The 11,939-nt window shown below is 41.5% G+C and overlaps 1 protein-coding gene across 4 annotated transcripts in view; it reads left to right on the top strand.

Annotated features, from left to right (window-relative positions):
• Positions 1-11,939, top strand: part of LOC139532829 (protocadherin-9) — a 527,131-nt gene that overhangs the window by 307,718 nt on the left and 207,474 nt on the right. The gene's annotated exons all lie outside the window — the stretch shown is intronic.

The following is an 11,939-nucleotide window of genomic DNA, read 5'->3' as shown; positions in this document are numbered from 1 at the left end:
GACAAGTGATGAGGTCATCCTCTGTATCTATAGTTACCAGTGTAAAGAGTCCCACTAACTCAGACAAGTGATGAGGTCATCCTCTGTATCTATAGTTACCAGTGTAAAGATTCCCACTAACTCAGACAAGTGATGAGGTCATCCTCTGTATCTATAGTTACCAGTGTAAAGAGTCCCACTAACTCAGTACAAGTGATGAGGTCATCCTCTGTATCTATAGTTACCAGTGTAAAGAGTCCCACTAACTCAGTACAAGTGATGAGGTCATCCTCTGTATCTATAGTTACCAGTGTAAAGATTCCCACTAACTCAGTAAAGTGATGAGGTCATCCTCTGTATCTATAGTTACCAGTGTAAAGATTCCCACTAACTCAGCCAAGTGATGAGGTCATCCTCTGTATCTATAGTTACCAGTGTAAAGATTCCCACTAACTCAGTAAAGTGATGAGGTCATCCTCTGTATCTATAGTTACCAGTGTAAAGAGTCCCACTAACTAAGTAAAGTGATGAGGTCATCCTCTGTATCTAGAGTTACCAGTGTAAAGAGTCCCACTAACTCAGTAAAGTGATGAGGTCATCCTCTGTATCTATAGTTACCAGTGTAAAGATTCCCACTAACTCAGTAAAGTGATGAGGTCATCCTCTGTATCTATAGTTACCAGTGTAAAGATTCCCACTAACTCAGTAAAGTGATGAGGTCATCCTCTGTATCTATAGTTACCAGTGTAAAGATTCCCACTAACTCAGTAAAGTGATGAGGTCATCCTCTGTATCTATAGTTACCAGTGTAAAGATTCCCACTAACTCAGTAAAGTGATGAGGTCATCCTCTGTATCTATAGTTACCAGTGTAAAGAGTCCCACTAACTCAGTAAAGTGATGAGGTCATCCTCTGTATCTATAGTTACCAGTGTAAAGATTCCCACTAACTCAGTAAAGTGATGAGGTCATCCTCTGTATCTATAGTTACCAGTGTAAAGAGTCCCACTAACTAAGTAAAGTGATGAGGTCATCCTCTGTATCTAGAGTTACCAGTGTAAAGATTCCCACTAACTCAGTAAAGTGATGAGGTCATCCTCTGTATCTATAGTTACCAGTGTAAAGATTCCCACTAACTCAGTAAAGTGATGAGGTCATCCTCTGTATCTATAGTTACCAGTGTAAAGATTCCCACTAACTCAGTAAAGTGATGAGGTCATCCTCTGTATCTATAGTTACCAGTGTAAAGAGTCCCACTAACTCAGTAAAGTGATGAGGTCATCCTCTGTATCTATAGTTACCAGTGTAAAGATTCCCACTAACTCAGTAAAGTGATGAGGTCATCCTCTGTATCTAGAGTTACCAGTGTAAAGATTCCCACTAACTCAGTAAAGTGATGAGGTCATCCTCTGTATCTATAGTTACCAGTGTAAAGATTCCCACTAACTCAGACAAGTGATGAGGTCATCCTCTGTATCTAGAGTTACCAGTGTAAAGATTCCCACTAACTCAGACAAGTGATGAGGTCATCCTCTGTATCTAGAGTTACCAGTGTAAAGATTCCCACTAACTCAGACAAGTGATGAGGTCATCCTCTGTATCTAGAGTTACCAGTGTAAAGATTCCCACTAACTCAGACAAGTGATGAGGTCATCCTCTATATCTATAGTTACCAGTGTAAAGAGTCCCACTAACTCAGACAAGTGATGAGGTCATCCTCTGTATCTAGAGTTACCAGTGTAAAGATTCCCACTAACTCAGACAAGTGATGAGGTCATCCTCTGTATCTAGAGTTACCAGTGTAAAGATTCCCACTAACTCAGACAAGTGATGAGGTCATCCTCTGTATCTATAGTTACCAGTGTAAAGAGTCCCACTAACTCAGACAAGTGATGAGGTCATCCTCTGTATCTATAGTTACCAGTGTAAAGAGTCCCACTAACTCAGACAAGTGATGAGGTCATCCTCTGTATCTATAGTTACCAGTGTAAAGATTCCCACTAACTCAGTAAAGTGATGAGGTCATCCTCTGTATCTATAGTTACCAGTGTAAAGAGTCCCACTAACTCAGCCAAGTGATGAGGTCATCCTCTGTATCTATAGTTACCAGTGTAAAGAGTCCCACTAACTCAGCCAAGTGATGAGGTCATCCTCTGTATCTATAGTTACCAGTGTAAAGAGTCCCACTAACTAAGTAAAGTGATGAGGTCATCCTCTGTATCTAGAGTTACCAGTGTAAAGAGTCCCACTAACTCAGTAAAGTGATGAGGTCATCCTCTGTATCTATAGTTACCAGTGTAAAGATTCCCACTAACTCAGTAAAGTGATGAGGTCATCCTCTGTATCTATAGTTACCAGTGTAAAGATTCCCACTAACTCAGTAAAGTGATGAGGTCATCCTCTGTATCTATAGTTACCAGTGTAAAGAGTCCCACTAACTCAGTAAAGTGATGAGGTCATCCTCTGTATCTATAGTTACCAGTGTAAAGATTCCCACTAACTCAGTAAAGTGATGAGGTCATCCTCTGTATCTATAGTTACCAGTGTAAAGATTCCCACTAAATCAGCCAAGTGATGAGGTCATCCTCTGTATCTATAGTTACCAGTGTAAAGATTCCCACTAACTCAGACAAGTGATGAGGTCATCCTCTGTATCTATAGTTACCAGTGTAAAGATTCCCACTAACTCAGTAAAGTGATGAGGTCATCCTCTGTATCTATAGTTACCAGTGTAAAGAGTCCCACTAACTCAGCCAAGTGATGAGGTCATCCTCTGTATCTATAGTTACCAGTGTAAAGAGTCCCACTAACTCAGCCAAGTGATGAGGTCATCCTCTGTATCTATAGTTACCAGTGTAAAGAGTCCCACTAACTAAGTAAAGTGATGAGGTCATCCTCTGTATCTAGAGTTACCAGTGTAAAGAGTCCCACTAACTCAGTAAAGTGATGAGGTCATCCTCTGTATCTATAGTTACCAGTGTAAAGATTCCCACTAACTCAGTAAAGTGATGAGGTCATCCTCTGTATCTATAGTTACCAGTGTAAAGATTCCCACTAACTCAGTAAAGTGATGAGGTCATCCTCTGTATCTATAGTTACCAGTGTAAAGAGTCCCACTAACTCAGTAAAGTGATGAGGTCATCCTCTGTATCTATAGTTACCAGTGTAAAGATTCCCACTAACTCAGTAAAGTGATGAGGTCATCCTCTGTATCTATAGTTACCAGTGTAAAGATTCCCACTAAATCAGCCAAGTGATGAGGTCATCCTCTGTATCTATAGTTACCAGTGTAAAGATTCCCACTAACTCAGACAAGTGATGAGGTCATCCTCTGTATCTATAGTTACCAGTGTAAAGATTCCCACTAACTCAGTAAATTGATGAGGTCATCCTCTATATCTATAGTTACCAGTGTAAAGATTCCCACTAACTCAGCCAAGTGATGAGGTCATCCTCTATATCTATAGTTACCAGTGTAAAGATTCCCACTAACTCAGTAAAGTGATGAGGTCATCCTCTGTATCTATAGTTACCAGTGTAAAGAGTCCCACTAACTAAGTAAAGTGATGAGGTCATCCTCTGTATCTAGAGTTACCAGTGTAAAGAGTCCCACTAACTCAGTAAAGTGATGAGGTCATCCTCTGTATCTATAGTTACCAGTGTAAAGATTCCCACTAACTCAGTAAAGTGATGAGGTCATCCTCTGTATCTATAGTTACCAGTGTAAAGATTCCCACTAACTCAGTAAAGTGATGAGGTCATCCTCTGTATCTATAGTTACCAGTGTAAAGATTCCCACTAACTCAGTAAAGTGATGAGGTCATCCTCTGTATCTATAGTTACCAGTGTAAAGATTCCCACTAACTCAGTAAAGTGATGAGGTCATCCTCTGTATCTATAGTTACCAGTGTAAAGAGTCCCACTAACTCAGTAAAGTGATGAGGTCATCCTCTGTATCTATAGTTACCAGTGTAAAGATTCCCACTAACTCAGTAAAGTGATGAGGTCATCCTCTGTATCTATAGTTACTAGTGTAAAGATTCCCACTAACTCAGTAAAGTGATGAGGTCATCCTCTGTATCTATAGTTACCAGTGTAAAGATTCCCACTAACTCAGACAAGTGATGAGGTCATCCTCTGTATCTAGAGTTACCAGTGTAAAGATTCCCACTAACTCAGACAAGTGATGAGGTCATCCTCTGTATCTAGAGTTACCAGTGTAAAGATTCCCACTAACTCAGACAAGTGATGAGGTCATCCTCTGTATCTAGAGTTACCAGTGTAAAGAGTCCCACTAACTCAGTAAAGTGATGAGGTCATCCTCTGTATCTATAGTTACCAGTGTAAAGATTCCCACTAACTCAGTAAAGTGATGAGGTCATCCTCTGTATCTATAGTTACCAGTGTAAAGATTCCCACTAACTCAGTAAAGTGATGAGGTCATCCTCTGTATCTATAGTTACCAGTGTAAAGAGTCCCACTAACTCAGTAAAGTGATGAGGTCATCCTCTGTATCTATAGTTACCAGTGTAAAGATTCCCACTAACTCAGTAAAGTGATGAGGTCATCCTCTGTATCTATAGTTACCAGTGTAAAGATTCCCACTAAATCAGCCAAGTGATGAGGTCATCCTCTGTATCTATAGTTACCAGTGTAAAGATTCCCACTAACTCAGACAAGTGATGAGGTCATCCTCTGTATCTATAGTTACCAGTGTAAAGATTCCCACTAACTCAGTAAATTGATGAGGTCATCCTCTATATCTATAGTTACCAGTGTAAAGATTCCCACTAACTCAGCCAAGTGATGAGGTCATCCTCTATATCTATAGTTACCAGTGTAAAGATTCCCACTAACTCAGTAAAGTGATGAGGTCATCCTCTGTATCTATAGTTACCAGTGTAAAGAGTCCCACTAACTAAGTAAAGTGATGAGGTCATCCTCTGTATCTAGAGTTACCAGTGTAAAGAGTCCCACTAACTCAGTAAAGTGATGAGGTCATCCTCTGTATCTATAGTTACCAGTGTAAAGATTCCCACTAACTCAGTAAAGTGATGAGGTCATCCTCTGTATCTATAGTTACCAGTGTAAAGATTCCCACTAACTCAGTAAAGTGATGAGGTCATCCTCTGTATCTATAGTTACCAGTGTAAAGATTCCCACTAACTCAGTAAAGTGATGAGGTCATCCTCTGTATCTATAGTTACCAGTGTAAAGATTCCCACTAACTCAGTAAAGTGATGAGGTCATCCTCTGTATCTATAGTTACCAGTGTAAAGAGTCCCACTAACTCAGTAAAGTGATGAGGTCATCCTCTGTATCTATAGTTACCAGTGTAAAGATTCCCACTAACTCAGTAAAGTGATGAGGTCATCCTCTGTATCTATAGTTACTAGTGTAAAGATTCCCACTAACTCAGTAAAGTGATGAGGTCATCCTCTGTATCTATAGTTACCAGTGTAAAGATTCCCACTAACTCAGACAAGTGATGAGGTCATCCTCTGTATCTAGAGTTACCAGTGTAAAGATTCCCACTAACTCAGACAAGTGATGAGGTCATCCTCTGTATCTAGAGTTACCAGTGTAAAGATTCCCACTAACTCAGACAAGTGATGAGGTCATCCTCTGTATCTAGAGTTACCAGTGTAAAGATTCCCACTAACTCAGACAAGTGATGAGGTCATCCTCTATATCTATAGTTACCAGTGTAAAGAGTCCCACTAACTCAGACAAGTGATGAGGTCATCCTCTGTATCTAGAGTTACCAGTGTAAAGATTCCCACTAACTCAGACAAGTGATGAGGTCATCCTCTGTATCTAGAGTTACCAGTGTAAAGATTCCCACTAACTCAGACAAGTGATGAGGTCATCCTCTGTATCTATAGTTACCAGTGTAAAGAGTCCCACTAACTCAGACAAGTGATGAGGTCATCCTCTGTATCTATAGTTACCAGTGTAAAGAGTCCCACTAACTCAGACAAGTGATGAGGTCATCCTCTGTATCTATAGTTACCAGTGTAAAGAGTCCCACTAACTCAGCCAAGTGATGAGGTCATCCTCTGTATCTATAGTTACCAGTGTAAAGAGTCCCACTAACTCAGCCAAGTGATGAGGTCATCCTCTGTATCTATAGTTACCAGTGTAAAGAGTCCCACTAACTAAGTAAAGTGATGAGGTCATCCTCTGTATCTAGAGTTACCAGTGTAAAGAGTCCCACTAACTCAGTAAAGTGATGAGGTCATCCTCTGTATCTATAGTTACCAGTGTAAAGATTCCCACTAACTCAGTAAAGTGATGAGGTCATCCTCTGTATCTATAGTTACCAGTGTAAAGATTCCCACTACCTCAGTAAAGTGATGAGGTCATCCTCTGTATCTATAGTTACCAGTGTAAAGATTCCCACTAACTCAGTAAAGTGATGAGGTCATCCTCTGTATCTATAGTTACCAGTGTAAAGAGTCCCACTAACTCAGTAAAGTGATGAGGTCATCCTCTGTATCTATAGTTACCAGTGTAAAGAGTCCCACTAACTAAGTAAAGTGATGAGGTCATCCTCTGTATCTAGAGTTACCAGTGTAAAGAGTCCCACTAACTCAGTAAAGTGATGAGGTCATCCTCTGTATCTATAGTTACCAGTGTAAAGATTCCCACTAACTCAGTAAAGTGATGAGGTCATCCTCTGTATCTATAGTTACCAGTGTAAAGAGTCCCACTAACTCAGTAAAGTGATGAGGTCATCCTCTGTATCTATAGTTACCAGTGTAAAGAGTCCCACTAACTAAGTAAAGTGATGAGGTCATCCTCTGTATCTAGAGTTACCAGTGTAAAGATTCCCACTAACTCAGTAAAGTGATGAGGTCATCCTCTGTATCTATAGTTACCAGTGTAAAGATTCCCACTAACTCAGTAAAGTGATGAGGTCATCCTCTGTATCTATAGTTACCAGTGTAAAGAGTCCCACTAACTCAGTAAAGTGATGAGGTCATCCTCTGTATCTATAGTTACCAGTGTAAAGATTCCCACTAACTCAGTAAAGTGATGAGGTCATCCTCTGTATCTATAGTTACCAGTGTAAAGATTCCCACTAACTCAGTAAAGTGATGAGGTCATCCTCTGTATCTATAGTTACCAGTGTAAAGATTCCCACTAACTCAGTAAAGTGATGAGGTCATCCTCTGTATCTATAGTTACCAGTGTAAAGATTCCCACTAACTCAGACAAGTGATGAGGTCATCCTCTGTATCTAGAGTTACCAGTGTAAAGATTCCCACTAACTCAGACAAGTGATGAGGTCATCCTCTGTATCTAGAGTTACCAGTGTAAAGATTCCCACTAACTCAGACAAGTGATGAGGTCATCCTCTGTATCTAGAGTTACCAGTGTAAAGATTCCCACTAACTCAGACAAGTGATGAGGTCATCCTCTATATCTATAGTTACCAGTGTAAAGAGTCCCACTAACTCAGACAAGTGATGAGGTCATCCTCTGTATCTAGAGTTACCAGTGTAAAGATTCCCACTAACTCAGACAAGTGATGAGGTCATCCTCTGTATCTAGAGTTACCAGTGTAAAGATTCCCACTAACTCAGACAAGTGATGAGGTCATCCTCTGTATCTATAGTTACCAGTGTAAAGAGTCCCACTAACTCAGACAAGTGATGAGGTCATCCTCTGTATCTATAGTTACCAGTGTAAAGAGTCCCACTAACTCAGACAAGTGATGAGGTCATCCTCTGTATCTATAGTTACCAGTGTAAAGATTCCCACTAACTCAGTAAAGTGATGAGGTCATCCTCTGTATCTATAGTTACCAGTGTAAAGAGTCCCACTAACTCAGCCAAGTGATGAGGTCATCCTCTGTATCTATAGTTACCAGTGTAAAGAGTCCCACTAACTCAGCCAAGTGATGAGGTCATCCTCTGTATCTAGAGTTACCAGTGTAAAGAGTCCCACTAACTCAGCCAAGTGATGAGGTCATCCTCTGTATCTAGAGTTACCAGTGTAAAGAGTCCCACTAACTCAGCCAAGTGATGAGGTCATCCTCTATATCTAGAGTTACCAGTGTAAAGAGTCCCACTAACTCAGACAAGTGATGAGGTCATCCTCTATATCTATAGTTACCAGTGTAAAGAGTCCCACTAACTCAGACAAGTGATGAGGTCATCCTCTATATCTATAGTTACCAGTGTAAAGAGTCCCACTAACTCAGACAAGTGATGAGGTCATCCTCTATATCTAGAGTTACCAGTGTAAAGAGTCCCACTAACTCAGACAAGTGATGAGGTCATCCTCTATATCTAGAGTTACCAGTGTAAAGAGTCCCACTAACTCAGACAAGTGATGAGGTCATCCTCTATATCTAGAGTTACCAGTGTAAAGATTCCCACTAACTCAGTAAAGTGGTGAGGTCATCCTCTATATCTAGAGTTACCAGTGTAAAGATTCCCACTAACTCAGTAAAGTGATGAGGTCATCCTCTGTATCTAGAGTTACCAGTGTAAAGAGTCCCACTAACTCAGACAAGTGATGAGGTCATCCTCTGTATCTATAGTTACCAGTGTAAAGAGTCCCACTAACTCAGTAAAGTGATGAGGTCATCCTCTGTATCTATAGTTACCAGTGTAAAGAGTCCCACTAACTCAGACAAGTGATGAGGTCATCCTCTGTATCTATAGTTACCAGTGTAAAGAGTCCCACTAACTCAGACAAGTGATGAGGTCATCCTCTGTATCTATAGTTACCAGTGTAAAGATTCCCACTAACTCAGTAAAGTGATGAGGTCATCCTCTGTATCTATAGTTACCAGTGTAAAGAGTCCCACTAACTCAGCCAAGTGATGAGGTCATCCTCTGTATCTATAGTTACCAGTGTAAAGAGTCCCACTAACTCAGCCAAGTGATGAGGTCATCCTCTGTATCTAGAGTTACCAGTGTAAAGAGTCCCACTAACTCAGCCAAGTGATGAGGTCATCCTCTGTATCTAGAGTTACCAGTGTAAAGAGTCCCACTAACTCAGCCAAGTGATGAGGTCATCCTCTATATCTAGAGTTACCAGTGTAAAGAGTCCCACTAACTCAGACAAGTGATGAGGTCATCCTCTATATCTATAGTTACCAGTGTAAAGAGTCCCACTAACTCAGACAAGTGATGAGGTCATCCTCTATATCTATAGTTACCAGTGTAAAGAGTCCCACTAACTCAGACAAGTGATGAGGTCATCCTCTATATCTAGAGTTACCAGTGTAAAGAGTCCCACTAACTCAGACAAGTGATGAGGTCATCCTCTATATCTAGAGTTACCAGTGTAAAGAGTCCCACTAACTCAGACAAGTGATGAGGTCATCCTCTGTATCTATAGTTACCAGTGTAAAGATTCCCACTAACTCAGCCAAGTGATGAGGTCATCCTCTGTATCTATAGTTACCAGTGTAAAGATTCCCACTAACTCAGTAAAGTGATGAGGTCATCCTCTGTATCTATAGTTACCAGTGTAAAGATTCCCACTAAATCAGCCAAGTGATGAGGTCATCCTCTATATCTATAGTTACCAGTGTAAAGAGTCCCACTAACTCAGACAAGTGATGAGGTCATCCTCTATATCTATAGTTACCAGTGTAAAGAGTCCCACTAACTCAGACAAGTGATGAGGTCATCCTCTATATCTAGAGTTACCAGTGTAAAGAGTCCCACTAACTCAGACAAGTGATGAGGTCATCCTCTATATCTAGAGTTACCAGTGTAAAGAGTCCCACTAACTCAGACAAGTGATGAGGTCATCCTCTATATCTAGAGTTACCAGTGTAAAGATTCCCACTAACTCAGTAAAGTGGTGAGGTCATCCTCTATATCTAGAGTTACCAGTGTAAAGATTCCCACTAACTCAGTAAAGTGATGAGGTCATCCTCTGTATCTAGAGTTACCAGTGTAAAGAGTCCCACTAACTCAGACAAGTGATGAGGTCATCCTCTGTATCTATAGTTACCAGTGTAAAGAGTCCCACTAACTCAGTAAAGTGATGAGGTCATCCTCTGTATCTATAGTTACCAGTGTAAAGAGTCCCACTAACTCAGTAAAGTGATGAGGTCATCCTCTGTATCTATAGTTACCAGTGTAAAGATTCCCACTAACTCAGCCAAGTGATGAGGTCATCCTCTGTATCTATAGTTACCAGTGTAAAGATTCCCACTAACTCAGCCAAGTGATGAGGTCATCCTCTGTATCTATAGTTACCAGTGTAAAGATTCCCACTAACTCAGCCAAGTGATGAGGTCATCCTCTGTATCTATAGTTACCAGTGTAAAGATTCCCACTAACTCAGTAAAGTGATGAGGTCATCCTCTGTATCTATAGTTACCAGTGTAAAGATTCCCACTAAATCAGCCAAGTGATGAGGTCATCCTCTGTATCTATAGTTACCAGTGTAAAGATTCCCACTAACTCAGACAAGTGATGAGGTCATCCTCTGTATCTATAGTTACCAGTGTAAAGATTCCCACTAACTCAGTAAATTGATGAGGTCATCCTCTATATCTATAGTTACCAGTGTAAAGATTCCCACTAACTCAGTAAAGTGGTGAGGTCATCCTCTATATCTATAGTTACCAGTGTAAAGATTCCCACTAACTCAGTAAAGTGATGAGGTCATCCTCTGTATCTATAGTTACCAGTGTAAAGATTCCCACTAACTCAGTAAATTGATGAGGTCATCCTCTATATCTATAGTTACCAGTGTAAAGATTCCCACTAACTCAGTAAAGTGGTGAGGTCATCCTCTATATCTATAGTTACCAGTGTAAAGATTTCCACTAACTCAGTAAATTGATGAGGTCATCCTCTGTATCTATAGTTACCAGTGTAAAGATTCTTTAGCCAGCTGAACAATGGAGGAGCAAATATGGGAGATGTTGATTTATTGTGCTCCACTGAGTTAGGAGAGAGGGAGGGAGGGAGAGAGGGAGAGAAGGGAGGGAGTGAGGGAGAGAAGGGGATAGAGGGAGGGAGAGAGGGAGGGAAGGAGAGAGAGGGAGGGGGAGAAGGAGGGAGAGAGGGAGGGAGAGAAGGAAAGGGAGGGAGAGAGGGATATAAGGACAGAGAGGGAGGGAGACAAGGGAGGGAGTGGGGGAGAGAAGGGGAGAGAGGGGGGGAGAGAGGGGGAAGAGGAGAGGGAGACAAGGAGAGACCGGGGGGAGAGAGGGAGAGGGAGTAATTGACAGAGGGAATATATGTAGGGAGGAGTAGAATGAGAGAAAGGGAGAGTGTGTGTGTGTGTGAGAGAGAGAGTTAGAGAAGGAAGGAAAGTGGGGTTGTTGGAGTGCAGCAATGGGGAGGTTGGGGCTGGAATGAGACAGACAACATAACCTGTTCCAAGGGTTGTTACCAGCGCTGTAAGAGGAACAGAGACAACATCCCTGTTCTAAGGGTTGTTACCAGGCTGTAAGAGGGACAGAGAGACAACATCCCTGTTCTAAGGGTTGTTACCAGGCTGTAAGAGGGACAGAGACAACATCCCTGGTCTAAGGGTTGTTACCAGGCTGTAAGAGGGACAGAGAGACAACATCCCTGTTCTATGGGTTGTTACCAGGCTGTAAGAGGGATAGAGACAACATCCCTGTTCTAAGGGTTGTTACCAGGCTGTAAGAGGGACAGAGAGACAACATCCCTGTTCTAAGGGTTGTTACCAGGCTGTAAGAGGGACAGAGAGACAACATCCCTGTTCTAAGGGTTGTTACCAGGCTGTAAGAGGGACAGAGAGACAACATCCCTGTTCTAAGGGTTGTTACCAGGCTGTAAGAGGGACAGAGAGACAACATCCCTGTTCTAAGGGTTGTTACCAGGCTGTAAGAGGGACAGAGAGACTGAACACCTGTGTATTGAGGGTTTTCACGTGGTCATGTGGTCACGTGGTCGTGTGGTCGTATGGTCATGTGGTCATGTGGTCATGTGGTCATGTGGTCACGGGGTC

Source organism: Salvelinus alpinus, chromosome 10 (assembly GCF_045679555.1).
Source record: "Salvelinus alpinus chromosome 10, SLU_Salpinus.1, whole genome shotgun sequence".
Lineage (NCBI taxonomy): Eukaryota > Metazoa > Chordata > Actinopteri > Salmoniformes > Salmonidae > Salvelinus > Salvelinus alpinus.
Note: the sequence above shows the minus strand (reverse complement) of the source record. Positions and strands in the feature narration are given on the sequence as shown.